Genomic DNA, 21,881 nt, shown 5'->3' with positions numbered 1-21,881 from the left:
GGTCATGTCTGTACATGCTAAGCTCGTCGAGTCAACCTAGGTGTTTCGCGTGTGTAAATCTGGCTTACACCCGTTGTATGCGAACGTTAGAATCTATCACACCCGATCATCACGTGGTGCTTCGAGACAACGAACATTCGCAACGGTGCACACTTAGGGGAATACGTTCTCGAAATTTTAAGAGGGATCATCTTATTATGCTACCGTCGTTTTAAGCAATAAGATGTAAAACATGATAAACATCACAATGCAATCATATAGTGACATGATATGGCCATTATCATCTTTGCTCTTTCGATCTCCATCTTCAGGCATCGCATGATCATCATTGTCACTGGCGTGACACCATGATCTCCATCATCATGATCTCCATCATCGTGTCTCCATGAAGTCGTCACGCCAACTACTACTATCACTACTACTACACCTAACCGTTAGAAATGAAGTAAAAGTAGTAAGCACATGGCGTTGCATCTCATACAATAAATTAAGACAACTCCTATGGCTCCTGCCGGTTGTCATACTCATCGACATGCAAGTCGTGAAACCTATTACAATAACATGATCATCTCATACATCATACATGCAACATCACAACTTTGGCCATATCACATCACATGTCAAACCCTGCAAAAACAAGTTAGACGTCCTCTAATTGTTGTTACAAGTTTTACGTGGCTGATTTGGGTTTCTAGCAAGAACGCCTTCTTACCTACGTGACAGCCACAACGATGATATGCCAAAGCTATTTACCCTTCATAAGGACCCTTTTCATCAAATCCAATCCGACTAGAGTAGGAGAGACAGACACCCGCTAGCCACCTTTATGCACGGTGTGCATGTCTGCCGGTGGAACCAGTCTCACGTAAGAGTACGTGTAAAGTCGGTCCGGGCCGTTTCATCCCACAATACCGCCGGAAAAGAATAAGACTAGTAGCGGCAAGAAAATTGACAAATCATCCCCCACAACTTTTGTGTTCTACTCGTGCATAGAATCTACGCATAGAAAACCTGGCTCGGATGCCACTGTTGGGTAACGTAGCATAAATTCAAAATTTTCCTACGCATGTTCAGATCTTCCTATGGAGAGACCAGCAACGAGAGAGGGGTAAGAGCATCTTCGTACCTTTGAAGATCGCTAAGCGGAAGCGTTGCTAGAACACGGTTGATGGAGTCGTACTAGCAGCGATTCCGATCTAGTGCCGAACAACGGCACCTCCGCGTTCAACACACGTGCAGCCCGGTGACGTCTCCCGCACCTTGATCCGGCAAGGAGGAGGGAGAGGTTGGGGAAGAAGTCCAGCAACACGACGGCGTGGTGTCGGTGGAGAGACGAGGTCTCCCGGCAGGGCTTCTCCAAGCGCCGGCAGAGAGGAGGAGGGAGAGGAGCACGGCTGCGCCGAGAGAGAGATGAAACCGTGTCCCAAACAGCCCCGAACCCTCATCTATATATAGGGGGAGAGGGAGGGGGCGCAGCCCTTAGGGTTCCCACCCCCAAGGGGTGCAGCAGCCCTAGATGGGAGAGGGTGTGGTGGCCAGGGCAAGGAGGAGGGGTGGCGCACCCCTCTGGTGGGCCTTAGGCCCACCTAAGCTAGGGTTCCCCCCTTTCCCCTTTTTCTGGTGCGCATGGGCTGGGTGGGGGGCGCACCAGCCCACCTAGGGGCTGGTTCCCTTCCCCACTTAGCCCATCTAGCCTCCCGGGGTCGTTGCCCCCCTTCGGTGGTCCCCCGGGACCACCTCCGGTGGTCCCGGTGGTCCCGGTACGTTACCGGTGACGCCCGAAACACTTCCGGTGTCCAAAACCATCCGTCCTATATATCAATCTTTACCTCCGGACCATTCCGGAGCTCCTCGTGACGTCCGGGATCTCATCCGGGACTCCGAACAACTTTCGGTAACCTCGTACAACAATTCCCTATAACCCTAGCGTCATCGAACCTTAAGTGTGTAGACCCTACGGGTTCGGGAGACAGGCAGACATGACCGAGACACCTCTCTGGCCAATAACCATCAGCGGGGTCTGGATACCCATGGTGGCTCCCACTAGCTCCACGATGATCTCATCGGATGAACCACGATGTCAAGGATTCAATCAATCCCGTATACGATTCCCTTTGTCTGTCGGTATAGAACTTGCCCGAGATTCGATCGTCGGTATACCTATACCTTGTTCAATCTTGTTACCGGTAAGTCTCTTTACTCGTTCCGTAGCACATCATCGTGTGACTAACTCCTTAATCACATTGAGCTCATGATGATGTTCTACCGAGTGGGCCCAGAGATACCTCTCCGTCACACGGAGTGACAAATCCCGATCTCGATTCGTACCAACCCAACAGACACTTTCGGAGGTACCCATAGTGCACCTTTATAGTCACCCAGTTACGTTGTGACGTTTGATACACCCAAAGCACGCCTACGGTATCCGGGAGTTGCACAATCTCACGCTCGAAGGAAAAGATACTTGACATTAGAAAAGCTTTAGCATACGAACAATACGATCTAGTGCTAGGCTTAGGATTGGGTCTTGTCCATCACATCATTCTCCCAATGATGTGATCCCGTTATCAATGACATCCAATGTCCACACATCTCTCGTTTAAGATTCTTTGTAGGCAAGCTTCTTTCTAAATGGGAAGGTCCCTATGTTGTTGAGGAAGTATATCGTTCCGGTGCTATCATAATCAACAACACGGAAGGTAATTGTCCAAGAGTTGTAAATGGGCATAGAATCAAGCATTATATCTCACGTACTCCCGTAAATGTTGAAAGCAATATTATCAGTACCATAACTCTAGAATAATACCTAAGGGATATTTATCAGCCTGTTTCAGACTCCGAAAACGAAGAGGTATGTGATTCGGTAAGAAAACAGAGTCCAAAACTTTTCCAGTAGGAAATTTTCTCCGTTTTGGAATATTTGAAAAAATACAAAAATTGGAAGTAGTCCGGAAAGTGCGTGAGGAGGCGACAAGCCTGCACGGCGCGGGCCCACCCCCTGGCCACGCCGGGAGGGCTTGTGGCCACCTCGTGCGCCTCCTAGACTCCGTTTTTGTGTAGGGTACTCCTTCTAGTCTGGAAAAAAATCATTATATATACTCCCGTTTGGTCTGACCCCTGCATCATGCAAATTTCCTCTATTTTTCATTTCGAGCCTGTTTCTGTTGCAGATCTAGATCGCTATGACTTCCCCAAAAGCTCTGAAGGACAAGATCTTCGAGAAGGTCATCAATCCCTACCTCACGGAAGTGCTGCAACACCCTCAATCTATCGAGATGCGTGAGGGGATGTTGCACATCCGTGATGTTGAGGGGCCCAAGAAGACCGGAAGCGTGGAGACGAGGCTCGGAGCAATGGAGCAACAACTCTTCAAGTGCCAAGGGATGGTGGAGCGTGGACTCAATGCCAACCACATGATGATCACGGAGTTCACCAACAAGCACAGGATTGATGACAATGACATTGGGAAGCACCTCTCCAGGCTCTATGAGAGGATTGACCAACTCCAGGCCGAGATCTATGACCTGCTGAACCAAAACTGTGAGTATGAGTATAGATTTAAATCAATACGGTTGGCTGCAGATTTGAGGATTCCGGAGACTCGTTCATCTTTCCATGATGGAGCACCTATGCCTTGGAAGGCGGAGGATCAAACCCATGTTGCAACAACTCCTCCACCACCACCAAAGGAAGACAACTGAGCATTGGTATGGGCAATCCCCTTTGCTTGTGCCAAGCTTGGGGGAGTTGCCCCGGTATCGTATCACGATCACATCTTTTGCCTTTACCTTTGTTTTAGTTTTCCTTTTCAGTTTTCTGTTTCTCTAGTAGATTAAAAGTCTTTGTGTTTTAGTCTTGATTTTTGCTTTGTGTCACCCCCGATGTATTCGAGCTCGTGAGCCATATAATAAAGAGTGTCTTTGTTGAAGGGTTTTGCCTCTTGCCATGATCAAAAGAGTGAGAACAGAACAAAAGCATGAAATATCTTGTAATGATCTTATGGGAAGTGATGCCTTCACATATAAAAATAATGAAGATTGAAACTTTTTGAGGGTAGGCAAATGTAGACCTTGGTCATGGTTGCAATTAATAGGAAGTGATAAAGAAGGAGAGGTTCACATACAAATATATCATCTCTGACACCATCTATGATTGTGAACACTCACTAAACTATTGCATGCCTAGAAGTAGATGTTGGACAAGGAAGACAACATAATGAATTGTGTTTTCTTGGTTCCGAACAATGTTATAGGATTAGAGATCCCTTAGCATGTGACGATTGCTTCCACCTCACATTAGCCAAACCTCCCGCACTAAGTAGAGATACTACTTGTGCATCCATAAACCATCAACTCAGTTTTGCCATGTGAGTCCACCATACCTACCTATGGATAGAATAAGATCCCTCAAGTAAGTTGTCATCGGTGCAAGCAATAAAAATTGCTCTCTAATATGTATGATCTATTAGTGTGTGGAAAATAAGCTTTGTACGAACCTGCGATGAGGAAGACATAAAAGCGACAGACTGGATAATAAAGTTCTTTATCACAGGAGGCAATATAAAGTGACGTTCCTCCGCACTAAGAGGACATGCATCCAAACCTCAAAAGCGCATGACAACCTCAGCTTCCCTCTGCGAAGGGCCTTTCTTCTACCTTTACTTTTTGCCCTTGAAAGAGTCATGGTGATCTTCACAAATTCCTGGTTTCGCCTTTATCTTGGCTAACGTCATATGCTTGGGAAAGATCTATATTCATATGTCAACTTGGAAGTAAGTATTCATGAATTATTATTGTTTACATTGCCCTTGAGGTGAGCAGTTGGGAGGCAAAACTATAAGCCCCTACCTTTCTCTGTGTCCAGCTGAAACTTTGATCTCATGAGTACCACGTGAGTTGTAGCAATTGTAGAGAACGAAAGAATGATTGAGTATGTGGATTTGCTTTACAAGCTCTTATTTGACTCTTTCTAATGTTGTGATAAATTGCAATTGCTTCAATGACTAAAGGCTATCGGTTGTTACTTCTCGGTAAGGTTCTTGATCCATGCTTTACTTTGTGAAGGAATTATAACTTTAGCATGAGAGATTATATGTTGGTATGGCTGTTCTGATCATGATCATGATGCATGCATGTTCATATCGTGTTTTGTCGACACCTCTCTCGCTAAACATGTGGACATATTTATTGAGTTGGGCTTTCGCTTGAGGACAAGCGAGGTCTAAGCTTGGGGTTAGTTGATACATCCGTTTTGCATCATGTTTTCATGTTGATATTTATCGCTTCTTGGGCTGTTATTTCACTTCACGGTACAATTCTTATGCCTTTTCTCTCTTATTTTGCAAGGTTTACATGAAGAGGGAGAATGCCAGCAGCTGGAATTCTGGCCTGAAAGTGGAGCGAAGTTGAGATACCTATTCTGCGCAACTTCAAACGCCGTAAAAATCAACGAGGATTTTTTTTCCGGATTTATAAAAAATATTGGGCCGAAGAATCGCCAGAGGGGTGCCAGCAGGTGGCCACAAGCCTGCACGGTGCGGCCACCCCCCTGGCCGCGCGAAGGGGGCTTGTGGGCAGCCTGCTGGCCCACTGGCCCCCCTCTTCTGCTATATGAAGGGTTTCGTCCAGAAAAAATCAAGGGAGGAGCTTCTTCGTGGATTCGCCGCCGCCACGAGGCGGAAATTGAGCAGAACCAATCTAGAGCTCCGGCAGGACGATCCTGCCAGGGAAACTTCCCTCCCAGAGGGGAAATCACCGCCATCGTCATCACCAACACTCTTCTCATCGGAGGGGATTCATCACCATCAACATCTTCATCAGCACCATCTCATCTCCAAACCCTAGTTCATCACTTGTAACCAATCTCCGTCTCGCGACTCCGATTGGTACTTGTAAGGTTGCTAGTAGTGTTGATTACTCTTTGTAGCTGATGCTAGTTGGATTATTTGGTGGAAGAGTTTATGTTCAGATCCTTTATGCTACTCATTACCTCTCTGGTCATGAATATGATTATGCTTTGTGAGTAGTTACTATGGTTCCTGAGGACATGGGATAAGTCATGCTAATAGTAGTCATGTGAATTTGATATTCGTTCGGTAATTTGATATGTTGTATGTTGTTTTTCCTCTAGTGGTGTTATGTGAACGTCGACTACATAACACTTCAGCATTATTTGGGCCTAGAGGAAGGCATTGGGAAGTAGTAAGTAGATGATGGGTTGCTAGAGTGACAGAAGCTTAAACCCTAGTTTATGCGTTTCTTCGTAAGGGGCTGATTTGGATCCACTAGTTTAATGCTATGGTTAGACTTTGTCTTAATTCTTATTTCGTAGTTGCGGATGCTTGCGGGAGGGGTTAATCATAAGTGGGATGCTTGTCCAATTAAGGGCAGTACCCAAGCGTCGGTCCACCCACATATCAAACTATCAAAGTAACGAACGCGAATCATATGAACATGATGAAAACTAGCATGACAGAAATTCCCGTGTGTCCTCGGGAGCGCTTTTCCTCCTATAAGACTTTGTCCAGGCTGGTCCCTTGCTACAAAAGGGATTGGGCCACTTTTCTGCACCGTTGCTACTTTTGTTACTTGTTGCTTGTTACGAATCATCTCACCACACAATCACTTGTTACCGACAATTTCAGTGCCTGCAGATTTTACCTTGCTGAAAACCACTTGTCAGATCCTTCTGCTCCTCGTTGGGATTGACACTCTTACTTATCGAAAGGACTACGATTGATCCCCTATAATTGTGGGTCATCATATCTCTCCTATAAAATGATCCATGCCGCATGAGAATATCCAGAAATGCAAACACACCGGGGGTTGACGAGGAGAGTGGCGACGACGTCGGGTCAGGGTGGCGGCACCGTCGGGTCGTGGCGGCGGCGGCAGCGACGGGTCGGGGCGGCGGCGACGGCAGTGTTGGGTCGGGGCAGCGGCGGCAGCGTCGGTCGGGTTGGGGCGGTGTCGAGGGCATCGGCGAGGACGTCAACGATGAGGTGAAGCAGCCTGACGACGTCGATGGGCCAGAGGGTGTCGACGGCGAGCTCGGGTAGCCTAACGACAACGATGTGCTCGACATCGTCGGGGGGGATGCAGATGGATTTGGGAAATTTCCCCAAGTTCCGCTTATATACCGAGAAAGTTAGTCCCGATTGGTAGCTCCAACCGGGACTAATGCTGCCCTTTAGTCCCGGTTGGTGGCACCAACCGGGGCTAAAGGTCATTTTTCAGCACCCAAAGGGCGGGAAGCACGGACCTTTGGTCCCGGTTGGTGGCACAAACCGGGACCAATGCAACACTTTGGTCCCGGTTTGTGCCACCAACCGGGACAAAAGGTCTTTGCTTCGGGCTGCACAAAATGACCTTTCGTCCCGGTTGGTGGCTCCAACCGGGACTAAAGGGCAACATTAGTCCCGGTTGGAGCCACAAACCGGGACTAAAGTGTTGCGGCTGGCACGGCATCGCGCGGGTGGACGTTTAGTCCCACTCGCTAGCCGATGGGCGCCGATGGTTGTTTACACGCGCTAGTGTGCCTCCCCTTTCGAGCTCCTCTCTAATGCAGGCCTACGGGCCTAAACGCGTATCTTTGCTTCTGGGCCTACTCGGCCTATTCTGGGCCTGCATCCTGGCCCAACTAACGGATCCAAGTAAGCGGCATTTTTTTCCAGTATTTTTGTTTTGTTTTTTGCTTTATTTATTTGCTTTTTTTCTACTTACAACTAATTCCATAGAGTTTTTTACTATTCTTTTTGCTTTAGGTCACTGATGACCCACAAGCGTATGGGATCACAGCAGTTTTCGAGGGTAGAGTATTCAACCCAAATTTGTTGATCCGCCAAGACGGGAAGTGAAAGAATATTCTCAAGTATTAGCAGCTGAATGTGTCATATTCAACCACGCCTGAAAGATTAGTGTCTACAACCAAAGTATCAGTAGCAAAGTAGTATGATAGTAACGGTACCAGAAACGATCTGTTGACAAGGCAGACTATTCCTAACTGTTGTATCAATGGCGCCAGCACGTTGACGGGGGATTATTCTTGAGAAGAATGCTTCCTCGGCTATGGCTCCAGAAAAGTCTTGCAACAAGTAACATAGAAGCAGCAAGGAACAGCAGTAGCAGCAACAGAGTAACAAGTAAAAGCAGTAGCAACAGTAGCAGCAAAGTGACAGCAGCAGCAAAGTGGCCCAATCCCTTTGGTAGCAAGGGACAAGCCTAGGCAAAGTAACGTAGCGAGAACCAGTAGTAAAAGACTCGTAGGCAGTGGATCGGTGATGGATGAGTATGAAGGATGTGATTCATCATGTAACAGCTATAACACGGAGAGATATGTCACTAGCTCCCGTTCATCAATCTAATGTAGGCATGTATTCCATATGTAGTCATACGTGCTTAGGGGAAAGAACTTGCATGACATCTATTGTCCATCCCTCCCGTGGCAGTGGGGTCCTAATGGAAACTACGGGATATTAAGGTTCTCCTTTTAATAAAGAACTGGACCAACGCATTAACACGCGGTGAATACATGAACTCCTCATACTATGGTCATCTCTGGGAGTGGTTCCGGCTATTGTCACTCCGGGGTTGCCGGGTCATAACACATAGTAGGTGACTACAACTCGCAAGATAGGATCTAAAACACACATATATTGGCGACAACATAATAGGTTCAGATCTGAAATCATGGCACTCGGGCCCTAGTGACAAGCATTAAGCATAGCCAAGTAGTAGCAACATCAATCTAGAACATAGTGGATACTAGGGATCAATCCCCGTCAAAAACTAACTCGATTACATGATAGATCTGATCCAACTCATCACCGTCCAGCAAGCCTATGATGAGATTACTCACGAATGATGAAGAGCATCATGGAATTGTCGATAGAGAAAGGTTGATGATGACAATGGCGACGATTTCCCCTCTGCGGAGCCCGAAACGGACTCCAGATCTGCCCTCCAGACGAAGAACAGGATGTGGCGGCGCCTCCGTTTCGCAAAACGCGATGAAACCTTCTCTCTGATTTTTTTTCCAGGCGAAACGGAAGATTTAGAGCTGAGATTGGGGGCGGTGGTGCCACATGGGCCCCACAAGCCCGCACGGCGCGACCTAGTGGGTGGTCGCGGCCTGTGGGCTTGTGGCCCACTGGCACGCCCCCTCCGATGGATCTTTGCGCAGGTATTTTTCTTTTATTCCAGAAAAAATCTCCGTAAATTTTTAGGACATTCCGAGAACTTATATTTCCGCACAAAAACAACAACATGGCAATTCTAATGAAAACAACGTTAGTCCAGGTTAGTTCCATTCAAATCATGCAAATTAGAGTCCAAAACAAAGGCAAAAGAGTTCGGAAAACTAGATACGACGGAGACGTACCAACTCCCCCAAGCTTAAAGCCTTGCTTGTCCTCAAGCAATTCAGTTGACAAACTGAAAGAGACAAAATAAAAACTTTGACGAAATATTTTGATCTTGTTGTTGCAACTATTTCTAACTCATAACCAGAGTTTCAGCAAGATCACAAGCAAACCACATAAGAAAATGACATCTAGGTCTCACGGTAAACTCATATCAATGGCATAATCAACTAGCGAGCAAATAATACTAAGCCTCAAGTGTCAACACTTCAATCAAAACAACATGAAGCAGTACGAATAGATGGTATCTCGCTAGCTCTTTGAGACCGCAAAACATAAATGCGGAGCACCTTCAAAGACCAAGGGCTGACTAAACATTGTAATTCATGGCAATGAAGATCCAGTCATAGTCATACTCAACACAGTTAAAAGCAAAGCATAAAAATGACAGAGGTGCTCTCTAATTGGTGCTTTTGTAAGAGGAGGATGACTCAACAGGAACATAAATAGACAGGCCCTTCGCAGAGGGAAGCATTGATTTGCAAAGGTGCCACAGCTCAAGCTTTGAAAATAGAGATAATAATTTTGGGTGGCATGATTTCATTGTCAACACAATGACTAAGAGTTCTCAACATCTTCCACGCTAGACATGCTATAGGCAGCTCCCAAACAGAAAAGTGAAGTTTTGACTCCCCCACCACCAATCAATCACACTCCACGGCTAGCCGAATCCTCGGGTACCGTCCATACCAACAACAATCCTGGGGGAGTTTTGTTTTCAATTTTCTTTTCGATTTGAGCATGGAACTGGGAATTCCAATTACCGGCCCCTTTCTCGTGAATGATAGTGAATAAACACATATCGAGGATAACACGCCTAGCATGGAAGATACCAATAGCCCCCTATCACCACATGAGCGGTTCGGGCATGCAAAACAGATTATTTCTTGAAGATTTAGAGAGTGGCACATGCAAATTTACTTGGAACGGCAGGTAGATACCGCACATAGGTAGGTATGGTGGACTCATATAGAACAACTCTGGGTTTAAGGAGGTGGATGCACAAGCAATATTCCCTCTTAGTACAAGTGAAGGCTAGCAAAAGACTGGGAAGCGACCAACTAGAGAGCGACAACAGTCATAAAAATGCATTGAGATTAACTAACATTGAGTGCAAGCATGAGTAGGACATAAATCACCATGAACATGAATATCATAGAGGCTATGTTGATTTTGTTTCAACTACATGCGTGAACATGTGCCAAGTCAAGCCACTTGAAACATTCAAAGGAGGATACCATCCTATCATACTACATCATAGTCATCTCAACATTCATGTGGGCAACCAAGACAAACCATTATAAGCTCCTAGATAAATAAGCATGGCATAAGCAACTATGATCTCTAAGTTGTCATTGCAAAGATGTTTCTCTCACAACAAAGCTGAATCAGGCATGATGAGCTAGTCACATTTACAAAAACAAAATAGATCGAGTTCATACCAGCTTTTCTAGGCTCAGTCACTTCATCATATATCGTCATTATTGCCTTTCACTTGCACGACCAAACGATGTGAACAATAATAAACGTGCTCGTGCATTGGACTAAAGCTGGAATCTGCAGGCAAACACAAAGGAGAATACAAAGTAATATGGTTCTTTGAAAGCTAAACATGTATGCATGCAAGAGCCACTAAACATTGTAACCAATATCTTCTACCTTGACCCAAAGAAAAAGAAAACTATCTACACAGAAAAGCTCCCAACAAACAAAACAAGAAAAGAAAATATTTTTTGGGTTTTCTCAAACTAGACAGACACACGAAAAGAAAATGAGAAAAAGAAAATAAACTAACATGGATGATACAGTGGCAAAGTGTGAACACCGGCTAACAAAGTAAAAGCATAAGCAAGAATGTAAACTCGGTGAGAACACGTACTCCCCCAAACTTAGGATTTTGGCCTAACTTGGTCTACTCCCAAGGATGGTCCTCGCGAAACCCAAAATCATAATCGGGGTTATACGGGAGCGCTGCAGCCACTGCCTGAATAGCTGCCTCACGGAGACGAGCAACCTTCGCCTCCCTCTCATACTCCTCTACCTCTCCTATGGTTATGTAATATCTCTGTTTTACCTGAAAGTCAAAGAGAGCAGGAGCAGGAAGGGTAATATGGAAAACACGCTGCCGGTTAAATATCAAACGGTATAGGAGGGATTCATCATCCCTCTCAAGGAACTGATAGCGTGTCAAAGCGATGCGATCAAGGAAAGCTGTATGGACTAGGGGATCTCCTTCGCGGATGGGTACTCCAAGAAAATTTGCTACGCGAGTGGCATAGATCCCACCAAAGAAATCCCCTTCATTAGCATTATTATTCAACCTCCTTGCTATAATAGCTCCCATGTTGAAACTTTTATCACCCGTTACTGCGCTCTTAAGAATACTAAGGTCGGGTGTGCAGAGGTGACAATGCTCAATCTTGCCATCAATGCATCTGCCTATGAAGAGGGCAAAGTAATGCAAGGAAAGAAAATGAATACTCCCCATGGTAGCTTTTGTAATGTCTCTAGTTTCTCCAACCGTAATACCAGCGCAAAAATCTCTAACCGAAGATTTAGGAGGATCATTGAGGTTACCCCAAATGGGTATTTTGCAAATTCTACTGAAATCCGCTAAATCCATGGTTTACGATTTATACTAGAGATCAAACAGTACCGATGGCTCACGACCAGCTGAAAATTTGAATCTACGAACAAAAGAGGCAGTGAGAGCAACATATTGTTCACATTTATCGGAGATGAATTCTTCGAGTCCGACGTTGTGAACAAGTGCATCAAACTCATCTTTGAAACCCGCCTCAATCATAAACTCATCAGAAGGCCATTCACATGGTTGTACCTGCGCGTCCCTAGGTTGGTAAGGAGCAGGCTCCCGAATCGCAAGACGGAGACCTCTCTTGCTTGAGGAACCACCATGAAAGTTTCTCCTGAACATCTTCCTTTTTTGAAATTTTCAGTGACCCAAAGGAAAAGTGAACAGGGCTCAACTAAACTCATAGCAACTACTCCCACAAGTGCCTAGAGGCCATATTACACATCAAAAATACTTGGGACCAGCTAGAATCAGCATGCAAAGCTCAAGAACATGGTCACCAAGGCAGCAAAAATACGTGGAGAATAAGGCACTAGAGCAAAAACTAATTGGAACAATGGAGGAGTCACTTACCAAGGAGTAATTTCCCCAAAATGGTTCGGAGAACGATGATTTGAGCAAAGAGATCGAAAATCCCAGCAAGAGGAGCAAGAACACAGGTTTGAGCTGCGAAACGATTTTTTCTAGAGGTAGGAGAAGCGGATGAGAGCAAGAGTGAGTGGAGGGGTGCCTGTGGGCCCCACAAGCCTCGGTGGCGCGGCCAGGGGAATGCCCGCACCCCTAGGGCTTGTAGCCCACTAGTGTGGCCCCCAGACAGACTGTTTGTCCCAGTATTTTTCAAAAAATCCAGAAAAAATCATACTTGATTTTCACAGCATTCTGAGAACTTTTATTTTCGGGGTACTTTTCTACCGGACGCTAAAACAGAAAACAGGGAAAACTAAACTAAATCTATCATTTTTCTTCTAAGCAACCTAATGTGAAAGCTTGGAACAGAGGTTTGTGACTCCTTGATTCATCCATCTCATGGTCATCGAAAGAAATCCGTCAATGGGGTTGATCAAATCCCCTCGACAAAACTTTCTCGAATCGCAAAAGAGAACGAAGAATTTTCGAATAATCACTAGGTCACCTCAATGGGGATGTGTATCTCCCCAACAAGCAAATCATACTTCATCTTGACACGAGGAATAGGGCATTCAAAGCTCCCTATAAGAATCGATGAAGTTTTTTCGATAGCATTAATGCAATGTACTCGATATTGTTTCTTCGGAAAGTGCACCGTATGCTCATTACCATTGACATGGAAAGTGATATTGCCTTTGTTGCAATCTATAACAGCCCCTGCGGTGTTTAAAAAGGGTCTTCCGAGGATGACCGCCATGGCATCGTTCTCGGGAATATCCAGAATAACAAAGTCTGTTAAGATAGTGGTGTTAGCAACCACAACAGGCACATCCTCGCAAATGCCGATAGGGAAAGCAGTTGATTTGTCGGCCATTTGCAGAGAGATTTCAGTGGGTGTCAACTTATCCAGTTCAAGTCTACGATAAAAAGAGAGAGGCATAACACTAACACCGGATGCAAGGTCGCATAACGCAGTTCTAACGTATTTACCTTTAATGGAGCAAGGTATAGTGGGCACACCGGGATCACCTAGTTTCTTGGGAGTTCCCCCCTTGAAGGTATAGTTAGCAAGCATGGCGGAGATCTCAAGATCAGGTATCCTCCTCTTATTAGTCACAATATGTTTCATATACTTAGCATACGGAGACATCTTGAGCATATCCGTCAAACACATCTGCAGAAAGACAGGTCTGATTATCTCAACGGATCGCTCAAAATCCTCATCATCCTTTTTCTTGGATGGTTTGGGAGGAAAAGGTGTAGGTTTCTGAAGCCATGGTTCCCTTTCTTTACCATGCTTCCTAGCAGCAAAGTCATTCTTATCGTATCTCTTATTCTTAGGTTGTGGGCTATCAAGATCAGGTTCAATCTCCACATCCTTTTCATTGCTAGGTTGAGCATCTTCATGAACATCACTATTGATATTATCATTAGGCTCATGTTCATCACCAGATTGTGTTTCAGCATTAGAGATAGAGGCATCGTTTGGACTCTCAGGGGTAGCAGCAACAGGGTTGCTAGCGTGCAGGTTCATATCATCTTTCTTCTTCTTTCTAGGATGACTAGGTGCATTAGTGCTAACTCCTTGAGAATCGTGTTCAATTCTCTTCGGATGACCCTCAGGATACAGAGGTTCCTCGGTCATTCTACCGCCTCTAGTAACGACTCTGACGGAATTGTCATTCAACTCATTGAGCAAGTCATTTTGAGCTTTAAGTACTTGTTCTACCTGATTAGTAACCATAGAGGCATGCTTACTCAGAAGCTTAAGATCATTGATGTTTCTGTCCACACAAGCACTTAAATGACTAAGCATACGAGCATTATTTTCCAATTGTATGCTAACATAATCATTGAAACTTTCTTGTTTGACAACTAAGTTACCAAATTCATCCACGCATAAGCTAGCAGGTTTATCAAAAGGAATATCACTCTCATCAAACCTACGCAGAGAATTTACTTCTACTACCTGTATCGGGTTATCGAGACCATGCATCTCTTCGATAGGTGGTAGATTGACATCTTCAGACTTAATGCCTTTCTCTCGCATAGATTTCTTGGCTTCTTGCATATCTTCAGGACTGAGGAATAGAATACATCTTTTCCTCGGAGTTGGCTTAGGAGGTGGTTCAGGAATAGTCCAAGCATTCTCATTGCACAAGATGTTATTCAGTAGAATCTCAACTTGTTCTACGGTTCGTTCCCTAAAAACACTACCGGCACAACTATCTAAGTGGTCTTTGGAAGCATCGGTAAGTCCATTATAGAAGATATCAAGTATTTCATTCTTCTCAAGAGGGTGATCAGGCAAAGCATTCAGTAGCTGGATGAGCCTCCCCCAAGCTTGTGGGACACTCTCTTCTTCAACTTGAGCAAAGTTGTATATTTCCTGCAAGGAAGCTTGCTTCTTATGGGCAGGGAAATATTTTTCAGAGAAGTAGTAGACCAAATCCTAGGGGCTACGCACACAACCAGGAGCAAGAGAAGTGAACCAGGTTTTAGCATCATCCTTTAGCGAGAAAGGAAACAGCTTGAGCATATAGTAGTGGCGGATCTTTCCCTCACTAGTTAATAGGGTGGCTATATCATGCAGTTTGGTAAGATGGGCTACAACCGTTTTAGACTCATAACCGTGAAAGAATCAGATTCGACCAGAGTGATTAACTCAGGGTCGACAAAGAATTCATAATCCTTATCGGTCACAAAGATAGGCGAAGTGGCAAACTTCGGGTCGTATTTCATCCTAGCGTTCAGAGATTTTTCTTTCCACTTGCGGAGAAGTTTCTCAACATCATAGCTATCCTAACACGTAAGAAAATCCTCAGCTATCTCTCCCTCCATAACATAGCGCATATCAGGCATAACATGCAATTCAGGCATAGTAGCATGTTCTACTTCAATAGTATCAGCAGTTTCAGAAATATCATCACGTCTAGCAGCAACTCTAGCAATATGTGCATCAAGGAATGCACCTAGTGGCAAAGCAGTATCAAGCATAGCATCATCAGGCATAGTATCAAGCATAGCATCATCGGGCATAGTATCAAGCATAGCATCATCAGGCATAGTATCAAGCATAGCATCATGGGCAGCAAAAGTAGCATCATCAAGCACACGCGACATATCAAGATTTCTAGCAGGAGGTGGTGTCGCAAACTTACTCAAAACTGAAGGTGAATCAAGTGCACAGCTAGATGGTAGTTCCTTACCTCTCCTCGTAGTGGAAGGCAAGATTTTTGTTCTTGGATCTTCCGGATTCCTCGTAGTGATCGGCAGACGTCAATCCCAAGTGACTCAGAGAATATAGATCTGCCTCCCCGGAAACGGCGCCAGAAAAAGCCTTGATGACCCACAAGCGTATGGGATCGCAGCAGTTTTCGAGGGTAGAGTATTCAACCCAAATTTGTTGATTCGCCAAGACGGGAAGCAAAAGAATATTATCAAGTATTAGCAGCTGAATGCGTCAGATTCAACCACACCTGAAAGATTAGTGTCTGCAAGCAAAGTATCAGTAGCAAAGTAGTATGATAGCAATGGTGCCAGAAACGGTCTGTTGACAAGGCAGACTATTCCTAACTGTTGTATCAATGGAGCCAGCACGTTGATGGGGGATTATACTTGAGAAGAATGCTTCCCCGGCTACGGCTCCAGAAAAGTCTTGCAACAAGTAACAGAGAAGCAGGAAGGAACAGCAGTAGCAGCAGCAGAGTAACAAGTAACAGAAGTAGCAACAGTAGCAGCAAAGTGACGGCAGCAGCAAAGTGGCCCAATCCCTTTGGTAGCAAGGGACAAGCCTAGGCAAAGTAACATAGCGAGAACCAGTAGTAAAAGACTCGTAGGCAGTGGATCGGTAATGGATGAGTATGACGGATGTGATTCATCATGTAACAGTTATAACACGGAGAGATATGTAACTAGCTCCCGTTCATCAATCTAATGTAGGCATGTATTCCCTATGTAGTCATACGTGCTTAGGGAAAATAACTTGCATGACATCTATTGTCCATCCCTCCCGTGGCAGCGGGGTCCTAATGGAAACTACGGGATATTAAGGTTCTCCTTTTAATAAAGAACCGGACCAACGCATTAACACGCGGTGAATACATGAACTCCTCATACTATGGTCATCTCCGAGACTGGTTCCGGCTATTGTCACTCCGGGGTTGCCGGGTCATAACACATAGTAGGTCACTACAACTTGCAAGATAGGATCTAAAACACACATATATTGGCGACTAGATAATAGGTTCAGATCTGAAATCATGGCACTCGGGCCCTAGTGACCAGCATTAAGCATAGCCAAGTAGTAGCAACATCAATCTAGAACATAGTGGATACTAGGGATCAATCCCCGTCAAAAACTAACTCGATTACATGATAGATCTCATCCAACTCATCACCGTCCAGCAAGCCTATGATGAGATTACTCATGGATGATGAAGAGCATCATGGAATTGTCGATAGAGAAAGGTTGATGATGACGATGGCGAGGATTTCCCCTCTCCGGAGCCCGAAACGGACTCCAGATCTGCCCTCCAGATGAAGAACAGGATGTGGTGGCGCCTCCGTATCGCAAAACACGATGAAACCTTCTCTCTGTTTTTTTCCAGGAAAAACGGAAGATATAGAGCTGAGATTGGGGGCGGTGGTGCCACATGGGCCCCACAAGCCTGCACGGCGGCGGTGGCCGCGGCCTGTGGGCTTGTGGCCCAATGGCACACCCCCCTCCGATGGATCTTTGCGCAGGTATTTTTATTTTATTCCAGAAAAAATCTCCGTAAATTTTCAGGAAATTCCGAGAACTTCTATTTCTGCACAAAAACAACACCATGGCAATTCTCGTGAAAACAGCGTCAGTTCGGGTTAGTTCCATTCAAATTATGCAAATTAGAGTCCAAAACAAGGGCAAAAGAATTCGGAAAAGTAGATACGACGGAGACGTATCAGTCACAAAAATTATAAACTTTTTGTTAGTGCCATTAGTTTTCAAATTTGAATAGTTTTAATTTGAATTCTTTGAAATTTGTATGAATCACTAGTTTGTGAATAACTTTACTTTAAAAATAGATTTTTGAGTGATTGTTTTTCATGCTATTTAATATTAGTGTGTTTTATCATTATATTCAATCTCGTAATTTTTAGATTATTTTAAATGGGTGTTTAATCAAAAACAGATTTTGTTATTTTGGTTTGCTATTAAAGTTTCTAACAAAAAACTTTATGAATATTATTTTTGCTATTAATGTTTTGAACAAAAAATACTTTGTTTATTTTAGTTGCATAAATTTTATATACTTTTAGTTTAAAAATACTAGAGATTTATAAAAGCTTTTTAGTTGATTCTTTTTGCTATTAGAGTTTTATAAAACCTTTTTAGTTGATTCTTTTTGCTATTAAAGAATATTATAGTTTTGTTTTAGTTGATCATAATAGAATATTTTAATTGATTATCTTTAGTTCATTTTTTTGCTATTAGAGTTTCATAAAAGTTTTCTAGTTCACTCATTTTGCTATTAGTTCATTCTTTGAGCTAAATGACCCTGAAATTGAAAACCACTACAAATGAACTCTGAAAAGGTTGAAAGTTGGCATGGTATCATCATTTCACCCATATAGCGTGTGCTAAAAAGTTGAGATGGTTACGAAAAAAAGGATGCACTTCGTGTACAAAACGGACAATCTCTTTTTAAGTATCAGAGTTTCGGATGAAAACTCATGAGTTACAAAGGGATTTCAATTTTTGAACTTATTTGAACTCCACACTTTTTGTGTGTTCAGAATGCAGCATTCAAAGCCACATCATCAATTTTCAACCCTTTGTGACTTCATTTGGTATTTTTCATGCATTTACTGATTTTTTTGAGCTAAATGACCTTGAAATTGAAAAGCACTGCAAATGAACTGTGAAAAGGTTGAAAGTTGGCATGGTATCATCACTTCACGCACATAGCATGTGCTAAAAAGTTGAGATGGTACAACAAAAACTGGATGCACTTCGTGTACAAAACGGACAATCTCTTTCGAAGTATCAGGGTTTCGGACGAAAACTCATCTGTTACAAAGGCATTTCATTTTTTTGCACTTATTTGAAATCCAGACTTTTTGTGTGTTCATAATGCAGCATTCAAAGCCACATGATCAATTTTCAACCCTTTCTGACTTCATTTGGTATTTTTCATGCATTTACTGATTTTTTGAGCTAAATGACCCTGAAATTGAAAAGCACTACAAATGAACTCTGAAAAGGTTGAAAGTTGGCATGGTATCATCATTTCACCCACATAGCATGTGCTAAAAAGTTGAGATGGTTACGGCAAAAACTGGATGCAGTTCCTGTACAAAATGGACAAGCTCTTTCAAAGTATCACGGTTTCGGACCAAAACTCATGTGTTACAAAGGGATTTCATTTTTTTGAACTTACTTGAACTCCAAACTTTTTGTGTGTTCAAAATGCACCATTCAAAGCCACATCATCAATTTTCAACCCTTTCCGACTTCATTTGGTATTTTTCATGTATTTAGTGATTTTTAGAGCTAAATGACCCTGAAATTGAAAAGCACTACAAATGAAATCTAAAAAGGTTGAAAGTTGGCATGGTATCATCATTTCACCCACATAGCATGTGCTAAAAAGTTGAGATGGTTATAGCAAAAATTGGATGCACTTCGTGTACAAAACGGACAATCTCTTTCGAAGTATCACGGTTTCGGACGAAAACTCATCTGTTACAAAAGGCATTTCATTTCTTCACATGTAAGTGCAGTGATATTCTAGATCAAAGGCATCGTCATACTAGTTTTGGAGAGAAAGTCTTCACTTTTTCTTCGCTTGTGTCCTTTGCTTATTGCGACGTAAGGATAATCTTCATCGTTTAACAAGGTGCTTGGTTTAGCCTTGACTTTGAAGGGACGAATTTCATGAAACATTTCATAATCTTCAGACATGTCTGTCTTGCCCTCCAATCCCACGATGTCTCTTTTTCCTGAAAGAACTATGTGGCGCTTTGGCTCATCGTATGATGTATTCGCTTCCTTATGTTTTCTTTTTCTTGGTCTGGTAGACATGTCCTTCACATAGAAAAACTGCGCCACATCATTGGCTAGGACGAATGGTTCGTCTGTGTACCCAAGATTTTTCAGATCCACTGTTGTCATTCCGTAGTGTGGGCCTATGTGTACCATTTGCACTGAAACAAAGGGACCTTGAAATCATATCCATAGTGAAGTTTCCATATGTCCACTATGTAACCATAATATGTGTCCTTTCCCCTCTTGGTTGCCGCATCAAAGCGGACACCGCTGTTTTGGTTGGTGCTTTGTTGATCTTGGGCGATCGTGTAAAATGTATTCCCATTTATCTCGTACCCTTTGTAAGTCAATACGACCAAAGATGGTTCCCTGGCCAATGAGTACAGCTCATCAGAAACAGTGTTGTCACCCATGAGACGTTTTTGCAACCAACTCCCGAAAGTCCTGATGTGTTCGTATGTAATCCATTCGTCACACTGCTCCAGGTGTTTCAAGCGCAAAATATTCTTGTGTTCATCGACATACGGGGTCACCAAGGTAGAATTCTGTAGAACTGTATAGTGTGCTTGAGACCAAGAATGCCCATCCATACATATTATTGAGTCCGCTCCTAGCGTGCCTTTTCCAGTCAGTCTCCCCTCATACCGCGATTGAGGGAGACCAATCTTCTTAAGGTCAGGAATGAAGTCAACACAAAACCCAATGACATCCTCTGTTTGATGGCCCATGGAGATGCTTCCTTCCGGTCTAGCGCGGTTATGAACATATTTCTTTAAGACTCCCATGAACCTCTCAAAGGGGAAAATATTCTATAGAAATACAGGGCCGAGAACGACAATCTCGTTGACAAGATGAACTAGGACGGGCGTCATGATATTGAAGAAGGATGGTGGGAACACCGACTCGAAACTAACAAGACATTGCACCAAATCGCTCCTTAACCTTGACAGGATTTCTGGATCGATCACCTTGTGAGAGATTGCATTGAGGAATGCACATAACTTCACAATGGCTAATCGAACGTTTTCCGGTATAAGCGCCCTCAATGCAACCGGAAGAAGTTGCGTCATAATCACATGGCAGTCATGAGACTTTAGGTTCTGGAAATTTTTCTTTGCCATATTTATTATTCACTTTATATTCGACGGGAAGCCAGACGGGACCTTCATACTGAGCAGGCATTCAAAGAAGATTTCCTTCTCTTCTATGGTAAGAGAATAGCTGGTAGGACCTTCATACTGCTTTGGATGCATGCCGTCTTTTTCATGCACACGTTGATGTTCCTCCCGTGCCTCTGGTGAATCTTTTATCTTCCCATACACTCCCAAGAAGCCTAGCACGTTCATGCAAAGATTCTTCGTCACGTGCATCACGTCGACTACTGAGCGGACCTCTAGGTCTTTCCAATAGGGTAGGTCCCAAAATATAGATTTCTTCTTCCACATGGGTGCGCGTCCCGCATCATCAGTCCGGACAGATAGTCCGCCAGGACCCTTTCCAAAGATTACTTGTAAATCATTGACCATATCAAGTATATGATCACCAGTACGGAGGGCGGGCTTCTTCCGGTGATTTGCCTCACCTTTGAAATTCTTTCCTTTCTTTCGACATTGATGGTTGGTCGGAAGAAATAGACGATGCCCCACGTACACATTCTTCCTACATTTGTCCAAATATATACTGTCAGTGTAATCTAAACAGTGTGTGCATGCGTGGCATCCCTTGTTTGTCTGTCCTAAAAGGTTCCTGAGAGCAGGCCAATCGTTGATGGTTACAAACAACAACGCATGTAGGTCAAATTCCTCCTGTTCGTTCTCATCCCACACACGTACACCTCTTCCATTTCATAACTATAAAAGTTCATCAACTAATATCCTTAGGTACACATCAATGTCATTGCCGGCTTGCTGATGATGAGATGATGTATATACTTCTCGCACCTTGTTGGTTACCCCAAGTGGAAGGTTGAGATGTAGTCAGCAGCAAGTTTTCCCTCACACGGGAACTGTAAGGTTTATCGAACCAGGAGGACTCCTAGGATCAACAAGTAGGTATCTGCTGCCCCTGTATAGAACAAGACGTGGACCTACACACACACAAATAACTTTGCTCCCAACGAGTACAGATAGGTTGTCAATCTCTCCGGCCTTGTAGTTTGCAAAGGATCAAAACACAAGCGGGAATAGTAATAGTGATTGCAATGGAAAAGTAAA

The sequence above is a fragment of the Hordeum vulgare genome, chromosome 2H (assembly GCF_904849725.1).
Source record: "Hordeum vulgare subsp. vulgare chromosome 2H, MorexV3_pseudomolecules_assembly, whole genome shotgun sequence".
Classification (NCBI taxonomy): domain Eukaryota; kingdom Viridiplantae; phylum Streptophyta; class Magnoliopsida; order Poales; family Poaceae; genus Hordeum; species Hordeum vulgare.
The sequence above is the reverse complement of the archived record's forward strand: the minus strand, read 5'-3'. Positions refer to the sequence as shown.